Below are 12,172 nucleotides of genomic sequence, written 5' to 3'. Positions count from 1 at the left end.
TGCAGATGGAGAGAAAAGAGGGGAGGAGGTGTTGTTACTCTTCAGTCTGCCCACCTTTTCTTCTTTTCTTCCCTCCCTTCTCTCTGCAAACGTGGCAGTCGTCTCTCTGTGTCTGATGAAACATGTCATTATTTTTTCCTCTGCTGCTAAATCATCCACGGGCAGCTCTGCAGGTCTGAAGATGTGAGGATTTAAACGCCCCTGTAATGTGGCAGCATTATTAAACAGGATTATGGAAACACACCCATCTGTGTGCCACGTAGTGAAACAAAGAAACACAGAAATATCTGAGGTCTGTGATTGGCTGAAAGCTGTGTTATTTTTTTATATAATCCCTGTGATTTAATATCGGTGATGTTTTGGGGATGGCAGAACGAGCTCTGCTCTTTTGCTGTGCGATGTGTTCATCACACTGCAGGATAATTTATTTTGTCTGAGTAAAGTCTTTGCAGGGACGTAACTGCAAAAGCATACTGGCATTTACATGCGCACACATTTCTCACATTTTATGACAGAGTTACCTGATTGGTGGCCTGTGAGCAGCGTGTCCGCCACATTTGACCTGAAGGTCACACGGTGTGGTGGTCCTGGGGTTTTCTGAGCTCTAGATTCTTGTTGGTAGTTTTCGGTTCTCGTGTTTTTGCTTCCTGTCTTGATGAGCTGAAGGCTTTTCTTTGTGTTCCTCTTCTGCTTTGTTTTTGGATTTGTGCCTCGTCTTCCTTCGGGTCAAAGTTCTGCTGTCATTCAGGTCCGAGTCCAGGTGGACCAGGACCAGGTGACCCTGAATCCTCCCTTAGTTATGCTGCAATAGACGTAGGCTGCCGGGGGATTCCCATGATGCATTGAGTTTTTCCTTTCCAGTCACCTTCCTCACTCACTATGTGTTCATAGACTCTCTGCATTGAATCATACCTGCTATTAATCTCTGTCTCTCTTCCACAGCATGTCTTTATCCTGTCTTCCTTCTCTCACCCCAACTGGTTGCAGCAGATGGCCGCCCCTCCCTGGGCCTGGTTCTGCTGGAGGTATCTTCCTGTTAAAAGGGAGTTTTTCCTTCCCACTGTCGCCAAAGTTCTTGCTCATAGGGGGTCATGTGATTGTTGGGTTTTCTCTGATTCTATTATTGTACGATCTACTGTACAACAGAAAGCACCTTTAGGCGACTGTTGTGATTTGGCGCTATATAAATAGAATTGAATTGAGTCACACAGCAGCTTTTCGGGGGGGGGGGGGCAACAGCTGTCTGTGTTTAGGGCAACAGCACAGTGACAGTTACAGGTAAGAGATCCTGCTGCATTTGCATTTCCTCTCAAGGAGCAACAGGGAGCAGAATCTCTAAACCGCACAACCTGATTTACCAAAATTTGCAACATGTAATTTACAGATGCTACATCAGATACTTGATCTCCTCCACCCTTCTCCTGCCGAGAGCACAGCTTGAGACTTTGAAGTGTTCATTTTCATTCCAGCCTCTTCACATTTGACCCAGCAAACGACCTGCAGCTACACTTGGAACAACAGAATCCAACAGCCAGCAAGCCTCGGTCCGACCTACAACAGTCAAAGTGATGCGGCCTCCCACTGTGGTTCTACTGGGACCAGAACAGAGGGCCTGACAGGTTTAGGCTTTTCCACATCCACAAAACACACACCGTCGAACATCCTCCAGAGGATAAAGCGCCAGTTAAAGGTCCACCACCAGGACAGAAACCACTCTGTTCCTTTTTGGATTTTTCATCAGTAAACCTTGCTCTGTCTTCAGCCTCCACCTGGATCTTCCGCTGTAACTGAGGCAGTCTTCAGGTCCGGACTCCACCTGTGAAGTCGTTAGACTGCAGTGTACCTGCTGCAGGCTGCATCTCTTATTGGTTACAGCTTTGTTCAGTGCAAAATGTATGAAATGTATGATATGTATGATTTTTCCTGACTGTAAACACCAGAGCTGCAGCAGGTCCTGGTGTTTCTTCGAGTCTGATGAGGGGTTGGGGGGTCGGGGGTCAGTTTTTAAACTAAAAAAGAACATTTTAAACCCAGAAACAAACATTAAAGCTTCTTCTTTGACCTCTTCCTGTGAAATCACAGGCTCTTAAAATGATTGCTGCTCTATGCCGGCCTTCAGGAGGCTTCTTCACTTTGATGGAGGTTCAAGCCTCCTCCTCCTCCTCTTGCTGCTGTTCCATACCAACAGAAACATTGAGTATAAACCCACACTCAGAATAAATTATGGGTCATTTTAGATTTTTTTTTTTTTTTACTCATATGAACAAACTCTGAGGTGTAAATGACACGCTTACTGCTCGCTGCCGCGCCCTGAGCTAAAAAACAGAAACTCAGCTTGAAATAGAAAACGTGACAGCGCCATGATCAATGGAAGAAATGTGGAGAAACACAATAAAACCCAAATAGATTTTTACAGGCTGCCTGATTCCTGAGACGCTGTTTGATTTTCATAAATGTGCCCTTGAAAGAAAACAACAGTGAGCCGGCTGGATGTTTGCTCCAGACTGAGCATGCTGACGGTCACAAGATGAAATGATTGTTTACGATGCCCGCTGTGGCAGTGATGCGTCCGCCTCGCTGTCCTGTAAACTCTGAGATGATGAAACATCTGTAGGGTTAGGGAAACAGTCATGTTGTCATGGTAACGATGACTGTAACAGTCATGAAAATTTGTCTTCCATCCACCGAGGCCATCAAGGTCAGCTTCATGAAACTGATGAAAAAGTCTTATAACTTAGAAACTGTGCTTCTTACACATGTGCTGTGTCATCAGCATATAGAAAGCACCAAATAAAGATTTAAAATATTGTGTCACATTTGACCTCTGACCTCTCCTTCAAGGTCAATAAACTGATCTGAAGGTCGAAGTGATAATAATGTTGATAATGATGCTACACTGAGCTATTTAAGTGTTTCTGTCTTGGTCCTCCGGTCCATTTCTCACTTTCTCTGGCAACAGTGGGAATGAAAAACTCCCTTTTAACAGGAAGAAACCTCCAGCAGAACCTGCCTCAGGGAGGGGTGGGCCCATCTGCACACACTGTGCTGCTCGGATGATCTGATATCCTCGTGTTGGTGTTGTTCCCAGACCATCATGAAAATGTTGTTCCAGGTTCAACATTGCAAGTGACCAATCACATTGTTGTGACGTTATTCTTTTGCGCGCCAAGCCATTCGTGCATTTATGAAATTCCAATGTTGCAAGGACAATATCAATTCTGCTTACTGTTTATTAAAGGGTTACGGTTAGGGTTAGGGTCAGGGTCCGTTGATCGGCGGACAGAGGCGGTTTCACGCAGCTTAAGTACAGTTTTTTGTTTTACGCCGGTTTTTCCCGAAGTCGAAAAAGTATGACGTCACAACATTCTGATTGGTCACTTGCAATGTTGATCCTGGAACAACATTTAGTATGATGATCTGGGAACAACACCAACACGAGGATATCAGATCAACCGTGCTGCTCAGAGTAGAGTAGTTAACCCAAGCTCCCCACTCTGACCCTGGAGGAGACGTGACTCCTGCGGTTTCATCAGGAAATCAGACATGGAAAGATGCTAACAAGAGCTGCTAACAGTAGCATGGCTCATGAGAAGATCGCTAACTGTCAGACGAGCTAATCACAGCTCTTTAAAGTGAAGTTTGAACTACACCCATCACTCTTTCACAGTGTTATGTTTGTTTTTGCTGCAGTCTTCCTGCATTGCTCTTTAGTCTAAATCACCAATAAATTCATGTCTCATTATGTTGTAAAATCGATCAGTCTGCCGTCCCGAGTTCAGCTGTGAAAAGCCAGTTGAAGCAGATATTTTCACTCCTTTCTTCATCTAAATGCATGTGTGGACTGAGCATGTGTGCCTGGACCAGCATTCGCGTTTCCCCCTTCAGGTTATTTGGTTTGTGCCGGGTGGGGATGGTTGTGGACACCTTCAGTGGGCGACAGCGTATCCTGTAGAGGCCTGGGCTGTAGTCCCGGCGCTGAGGCACTGAGCTCATCGGCTGTCCTGTAATTACAGCCTGCAGCCCTCCATCATGGTTTTGGTTTGGCTTGGTGACGCAGTGGGACTGATTTGGTTTTTGAGGAAATCGTGATGCTCTGTCGCATTTCAAGCATCCATCCAGAACATCAAACTATACTACTACTGCACATTTAATATAAACCGAGGATTTAAACCAGCTAAAACCCGCTGATCAAGTCTCAGAGCGTAGTTTAAGCTCAGGTTTAGGAAATCCTCTGCACGTATGATGGTGCACCATCCATTTTAATCTGTATTAAACTCATTTTAAATTCTTGTGAAGATCCCAAAAGAAGACTTCTGGGTTTGAATCCATCACAGACGATGTGAACGACACAGTCAGTGAGGAATGAGGTGATTTCTCCCTGCACAGCTGAGCCAGAGCTGAGGCTGCAGCAGACGGTTTGGTGACGTGTACACCTCGGACACACACACACACACACACATCAGAGGCTTGGATTTGAGGCGTGCAGTAAAAGTTTAAAGGCTTTCAAGTGTGAGCACACAGCAGTCTGCTACCTCATACTCTTACTGCTATATGCTTTTGCTGCTTTAATTCATGGTTCAGATAGAGAGATTTTATTGCATAATTAAGATAATTAAATAACTAAGACTGTGTTCATTACTTTACTTTAGTTTCAATATGTCCTGGAAGCTCAGAGGGACAGAACGCTCAGATGAGTGCAGCAGAATTCTCGCCTGGGCTCAGTTTGGTGTCCTGTCGACTTCGTGGGTGGTCACTTGTGCACATCTGTATCTCCTCAGAGTGAAGGCACCGGCACACCTGACACTCAGACACAGGCATGAGCGTCAGTAAAAAGAACAAGTGGGCTTAGAGGCCACCTTTCCTAACTCCTCTGCGATCACAGGTTAAATTACTGACTACAGACTACAGGAGGATTTAGAATCAGTCTTTTAGCAAGCACAGACCTGGTTCTGTTTGTAAACCATTATAACGTCTTTGAGCCATTTTTATGCAGATTAACAGTGTAACTGTGGCAGGAGGCTACCATGGACACTGGATGATGGTTGTAGCATATTTTATAAAGTGTTCTGACTTTATGTGATGAATCCTGAGATGCTTCAGATCAAATTCTACTAAAGTAAAGCAGCTTTTATGAGATGTGTTTGGTTGGGCTGAAGCAGCCAAACTGAGTGGTTGGCAGGTAAAATCACAGTCCTCTTTTTCAAAATAAAACACATGAAGGTGGATGCGTTTGAGTGTTTGAGCTATCTGAGCTTATATAATAACTGCAGAATGTTTCCGCAGAAGCATGAGGCCACAAAGAGCTGCAGCTGAATGTCTGTCCAAGTTATTCACATTTACGCCACTGAGCGTGCTCAGGCTTGTGTTCGTCATTTTGTGGCTACAATCAGCAGCCATGGGCAAATCCTCCTCTGAAGACGTCGTCTGTGGTGGCTGCTCTCTGCTATCAGATCAAAGCTCACACACTTCATGCACACATGTCTGTTTCTCCTGCTTTTATCTGTCTTCCAGCTGTAATCTGCCACTCTCTGACTGTGTTTGTGTTTGCGTGAGCTTATTGGGATGATGACGGGAATTCTAGATAATCCACATTCTGATCAAGGTCCCTGATCCAGATTTGGGGACTATGTTAATTTTGGAATGCAGATAGGAGACTAGGACCCTCATCTTTGTCTTATCTGCGATCCAAAACACGGCAGACGCAAATATCGCACGACGTTGTATTGGCGGATTTTCTTGGAGACGGATGAGGCAGCACGTGCTCCTCCGTGCTCCTCCACGCTGTGTTTTGTTTGATGGGTCTTACCCGGCCAGGGTGAGCCTGGTTTGAGTGGCATCGCTCACTGGTTTGTTAGTTTTGTTGTTTAACGGGTAGGGGTGTGTGTATTGGCAAGAATCTGGCGATACAATATGTATCATAATACAGGGTAGACGATACGATATATTGCAATACTAAAAGCCAGACGATATTTGTGTTTAGTAGGACTAAATTTAATTAGGAAAACTCACAGTAAACAGTCCAAACTGTTTAATGCTTGACATGAAACATCTGAAACAAAAACACTCTCTAAGTTCAAAATGAATGGAGAAATTCACATCTGCCTCATTAGAAGTCATGTCAAATAAACAAACAAAAACTACTTTACTGAAATATCAAGTATTTTTTAACATGAAAAAAGTAAACATGTAACACTGAAGTCTTTCTAAGTACTATGATTGTAAAATACTTATCCAAAAACTGCTCTATGGAGCATCAAAACAAAGTACTTTTTATGTGACCTTAACATAAACAAATATAAATCAAAAATGAAATTGCTTGAAGAATCCATCCAAGTAAACATTAACAAAAAATGTAAAGTGCTATTACAATTAAGTCTTAATAAAATAAAGTACAGCTCTGCAGTGTCCATCAATGGAACACTTTTAGTACAACCTGAAAAAAGGAATTTACTCATCTAAATAAAAGTGCTTATGAGACTCAACCAAAATGTCAAACATTCTCATATCAGAGATTTTACATGTGTAGTGTTTTCTCAGTGTTTATTTTTCAATTTCCAGATTTTTGTGCAGGAATACAAGCTGATCGACATGGTCAGCTCTCAGGACACTTCTCTGTGCATTTACTATGTCTCCTGCAGAGGAGAAAACTCTCTCTGCAGAGACACTTGTTCCAGGAATGCATAGGAAACTTCTTGCTACTTTGGATAGCTGAGGGTATTCCTGTTCATGGTCCTTTCACCAACTGAGAGGATTTCCTGTGAGAGGCAAAGGGGTCTCATCTCTATACCTCTTGATCTCAGCTGCAGCAACATCATGTTCTGATTTTGGTGCAGTATTGTCACTAGTAGAGGTAAACGTAGCTCCGAGCAAGTCCACCAATGCACATGAGGTCCTCTGTCTCTTTAGGGGTGGCCGAGGGATGGAGTCAAAGTTGTCTTTGATATGTGGGTGATGAGCCTCCTCTGTGGCATTCTCTTCCTCCACCTGTTTGTCAGTCTCCTCATTCTTTTGCTGCTGAAAAACATTAAATTCAAATAGTATTAATGTCAGAAAGTCAAAATTCAAATCCAAGATTCACCCTGTTTTTCACTAATATTTGATGACAAATGTCATCAATATGCATTTTTTTTTCTTTTTACTTTATTCACTTGCTTATAACTTCAGTTGAATTTTTCCAAATAAATTAATTTATTTACTTACATTTTCTTCCTTCTTTATCACAGTCACCACAGTGTCCAACAGTCTGGAATAGGTCTCACTGGTCTCTGCTTCAGACAGGAAGGGCAGGTCCTTAAACCGAGGATCAACAGTTGATGCCATCCATAGTGTCTCCCTTTCATTTACATATCTCTTTCCCAGATCTTCTGCTATGGCAGTCTTAATGTCCCTTACTATCGGTGTATCATCAACACTTTCTTGTGCACCCATCACAAGCTTGGCATGAAGAGGAGCAGGGTTGGCATACTCTCCTCTGACATCACCAGGGTGGCGTCCTTCATAGGCTTGAGTGCCCTGACAACTTCTTCTGCACATGTGATGTCAGACTCACTTAATGTGAAAATTTCTTTTTCACTCTTCCTAACTTCTGCAGAAAGCAGAGCTGCACAGATGGCTGGTTGCTGTTCTAAAAATCGTTCTATCATATCATAGGAGCTGTTCCATCTTGTAATTATGTCCGTGATCAATCTGTGAGCTGGTAGCTGAAGGAGGCACTGTTTCTGCTTCAACTGGTTGCTGGCTGTGGTGCTGCGCCTGAAAAAGGCTGTTACACGTCGGATCCTCCCGAGAAGTCGCACCACGGATTGTATTTTCAGTGCTTTCTGTGAGGCGAGATTCAGACTGTGTGCAAAACATTGTATGTGCGTCATGCCTGCAAGTCTAGCCGCGAGAGCCATGTTTGGTGCATTATCGGTAACAACAACAAGGTCCTTTGCGTTCAATCCCCATTCAGCGTCAGTTAGTAACGCTGCAATGTGCTCACCTGTGTGACTGTCATGCATGGCTCGGGTTTGTAGTACATGAGACTGAAGGTTCCACTGGTCCGTTATGTGATGTGCTGTAACAGTTACGTACGATTCAGTGGCTCTCGAAGTCCAAGCGTCGCATGTCAGAGCAACTGTCTCAGCCGAGCTGAGAGAGTCCAGCACTGTCGCTTCGACTTCTTGGTACAACTTTTGGCAGAGCGATGTCCGTGATGTGTTGTCGAGAAGGAACGGTGTAACGGGGCTCCAGCGTTTTAATCATATTACGAAATCCTTTATTCTCCACAACACTCAAAGGGCGCATGTCTTTGCAAATAAAAACAAGTACTGACTGCATTATTTTTGTTGCAGTTGAAGTTGCTGGTAGTTTCGAAAAGTTAACTTCTTCAATTGTCCGTTGAGAGGGATCACCTCGTTTCGTTTTAAAATTAGCATTTGACGCTACGTCGCTATGGTGTCTAGACACGTGTGTTCGTAAATTTGTTGTGTTACCAGAATATTTGACTCTGGCGGTGCAGATTTTACAGACTGCATAGCTCTTGTCATAGTCTTTACTGCCTTCTTTTGTCCTAAATCCAAAATAAGTCCACACATCAGCTTTGAAAGCTGCGGGGGCCGGCTGTATCCTCTCCTCTTCAGTCATCAGTTAGCTAGCATCACACACGTCCACTGACTGTTCTACTTCGTTCTTTTGGCAAACTAGACGCTTCTACAGTTATCGTGAGACCTCGTTTTTACGTTATAGTAAAGGCGGTGAAAACTGCAAACCAGTGGCCGGAGTTTGAATTCCAACATACAAAAGAAATAAACAGTAAATGCATGTCATTTTTCAATTAAAAAAAATGATAACACTGATTTTAAATATCAATTCAGTATCATTGCGCGAAATATCGCGATATTTCGTTGTATCGATATTTTCTTACATCCCTATTAACCGGTGTTTTGTTCACATTTCTTTTGTTGAATCTATGAAAAATCCAAAAATAACAGTTTGACATGAAATGACAATTTTGTAGCAACAGCTGCAAAACAGACTCTTTCTTCTTTTTTTCATTTTTTTTCAAAGCTTAAAGATGCAGGTGATGTTCCTAAGTGAAAATATTAAAGAGCTTTTCGTGTCAATTTCTGATTGTCAATTTCTGACACTTTAAAATACTGGCTCTGTCTCACTTCATCACACACAAACCTCTGCAGATAACTCGCTGTCGCTACCTCCACCTGTTTCTGTTCCGCTGTGCTGTGGGAGGATGGTGTTAGCTCACATCCATGTACTTTACGTTTCCCGGCGTATGAATTCTGGGCAACGGTCCACATGAATTTCCACCAAACGTGGAGGAAATATACGGCAGGGACTCCCAGAGAGATGCGAAGCCACAGGCCGGACTGCTTGTTTGCTCTCGTCTGTCAAACTGCACATTTCCCCGACTGTCTGTAACCTCCTGCTGATGCTTCTGTTTGCTTTGGCGCCCGGGACAGGACGTGACAGCAATAACTACACCCAACCCCACCTCAGCCCAAACCATAGGACACACACACACATAAATTACCTGTTACTGTTTACCTGCGGACAGGTGTGTGTGTATGTGTGTGTGTTTATGGCATACGCTGAGCTAAAGCTGACAGCATTATTGTGAGGCTACATCCAATCATTTTCAAGTATATTTCACATTTCAGTTCAGTTTTATTTGCATAGCACTAATTAACATCAACCTCAAAGCTCCATCAGATTGATTCGCTGTGAGCATCACCTGGTGATGGTGGGAAGAACTCCCTTACAACTGGCAAAGTTCAGTCAAGAGGCCTGAAACCAAGCAGTCAACAGAGTTTAAGAAGAAGAAGATAATAAAAAAGGATCCATGTTTAACATCCCCATTCATTAAATAAAACTGGACGAGGTACGAGGCCTTCCTGTGTTCTCATACTGCTCCGCAGGTAAAGGTGAGCTGGGTTTGCTCTGGGCTCCGCCTGCTGGTGGGGCCTCCCAGGTCCCGCTCTTCAGCAGACTCACCTGTCTTCATCCAGGTCATCCCTCACCTATACTTTAGGACCAGCAACACACAGCCGGACTGTCGTCTGTGGCCAAGTTTGCTGACATTTTGTTTTCCTGGCTTCTGAACAGCTCCCAGTCTTACCTGGTCAGAGATTCTTAGCTGTCTCCTTTGAATTGCTCCAGCTGTCCTGGAGAGAACTGGTAAAGGCCTCACTGCTCACCTGGGTGCTGCCCGGGTAAGAACACTCTTCATCTTACTGGACTAATCTCTCTAACACACAGATATCCGGCAGGGCTGGGCTCCTCTGAGCTCCTCCCATTAACGATGATGTCATCGTCCATGTTTGTGGACATTATGATCCACAGACGTCATGCTTCAGTGAGAAAAGACTCAAATTAAATCTTCTGCTTGGTTTTTATAAAAAAAATAAAAATAACATCAAACACTCAGGGAGTGTTCGTGGTATCAGTGTACAGTCGTATCTGCCTCTGTGTCTGTTTTAATGCTTGTCTTCTGTTTTCTGGATCTTTGTCTTGTTGGGCTGAATAAATACGACTGACCTGACTGAGCACAGGAGAGAATCTGTCTGTGATAGACACCGAGGCCACACAGAATCCAGAGTTAACCATCAGCTTTTCTCATTCAGCACTTTCTTTGACCTGCTCTGTGGTCTGAGGCACTTTTCGTCTTCTGTCCCTGACACGGCCGGGAGCTCCTCAGGCGGAAGAGCGTGGCCACACCGCTCCCCCTGCTGGCTGAAGGGCTGAGTTGTAAGAACGGCTTCCCACCTTCAGTTTACAGCGAGTGCAAATATAACCGTGACTTCTGTGGTGACGTGTCAGCAAACCAACAAACTGTCTGCTTTCACACATGTCAAATTCTGTCTGTCTGTTGTTTTTATGTGACGCCTTAGGCCGTGGCTCTCGTTATGAACCAGTTTCCTTTCCTCTTAAACAATCGTGAATCATAAGAGGGTCCAGATTAAAGTTCTGATAAAGGTGGAGGTCTCTGAGCAGCGTTAAAAACAAGATGAAAGTCCTTCTGTGATGCTGCAGAGAACATCAAAGTCATGGAAGAGGAGATTGCTCACTCCTCAGTTCCCTGCTCAGAGACAATTACTGCAGAAACAACAGAATTATTGTTGTTGCTCCCTCCCCAATAACCGTTTGCAATACAATGGTTTTACCCACATGAGAGAACAAGCTGAAGTTAATCAGTCTCAGCAGACAGAGGTCTGCTCACTGGCCGGTCCACTTTTTGTCGACATTACAGGATTTGTGGAAGAACAAATCATTTATTTGGTGCTTCAGTTAAATGTGAGTGTGTGATTACAGACCAGGGCACTGACAGGAGCCTTAACCTGTACCAGCTTCCACTATGTGAAGGCTTTCTATAAGATTTCGGTGTCTGTTATTTTTGCCCAGCAAGAGGAGCCTTTGTGAGCTCAGACACTGATGCTGGATGAGAGCACCGAGTCACAATCTGTGTTCTAGTTCATCCTAAAGGTGTTTGATGGCATCTGTCAGTAAGGTCCAAGCAGACTGACAGCCTTCCACAGAAACCCCCGACTCACTGTATCCGAGTACACTCACTAATGATGAACAGCGGCCAGAGTGACCATACCAAGCCATAAAATACTGCAGTATGTTTAACTGACCATATCTGTCATTTTTTAGTGCTTTATTGTTCAGCTATGTTAAAATAAAACTTGTATAAAAATACTTTTACTTTACAGCAGGGGTAGGGGAACTCCAGGCCTCAAGGGATGCTGTCCTGCAGGTTTTAGATCTCACCCTGGGTGAAAACACACCAGAATCAAGTGATTGGTTCATTACCAGGCCTCTGGAGAACTTCAAGACATGTTAAGGAGGTTATTCAGCCATTTAAATCAGCCGACACAGGCCCTTTGAGGCCTGGAGTTCCCCACCCCTGCTTTATGGGCACAGACTAAATTTAATAATTTTGAGCTATTTGGTCACTAACACGTTTGTCCTACAGCGGCCACTCTAGCTAGGATCATGCAATGGAGAGGGAGGGGGAAGAAAACAGAATTCAGCTGACTGCAAGCAGGTGGTGAAATTTTACACTGTTCCTTTAAGATTTCCTTGCAGTGGGACAGAGCATATCTGAGGTCAAAGGTTAGTACAGACTATTACACAACCTACAGTTTAAAAAAAGATAATTTTAGGATATTTGCAT

At 43.9% G+C, this 12,172-nt stretch overlaps 1 pseudogene across 1 annotated transcript; it reads right to left on the bottom strand.

Annotated features, from left to right (window-relative positions):
- Positions 1-5,978: 5,978 nt before the first annotated feature.
- LOC146581772 (E3 SUMO-protein ligase ZBED1-like) lies at positions 5,979-12,140 on the bottom strand (annotated as a pseudogene). The gene is made up of 2 exons (XR_014893886.1): positions 7,201-12,140; positions 5,979-7,014 (listed from the first exon to the last, which is right to left on the bottom strand). The product of XR_014893886.1 is annotated as an E3 SUMO-protein ligase ZBED1-like (transcript).
- Between the last annotated feature and the right edge of the window lie 32 nt (positions 12,141-12,172).

This window comes from Mchenga conophoros, linkage group LG2 (genome assembly GCF_057382185.1).
Source record: "Mchenga conophoros isolate Kocher_MC1m ecotype Shallow Benthic linkage group LG2, M_conophoros_male_GT1.1, whole genome shotgun sequence".
Taxonomy (NCBI): Eukaryota; Metazoa; Chordata; class Actinopteri; order Cichliformes; family Cichlidae; genus Mchenga; species Mchenga conophoros.
Note: the sequence above shows the minus strand (reverse complement) of the source record. Positions and strands in the feature narration are given on the sequence as shown.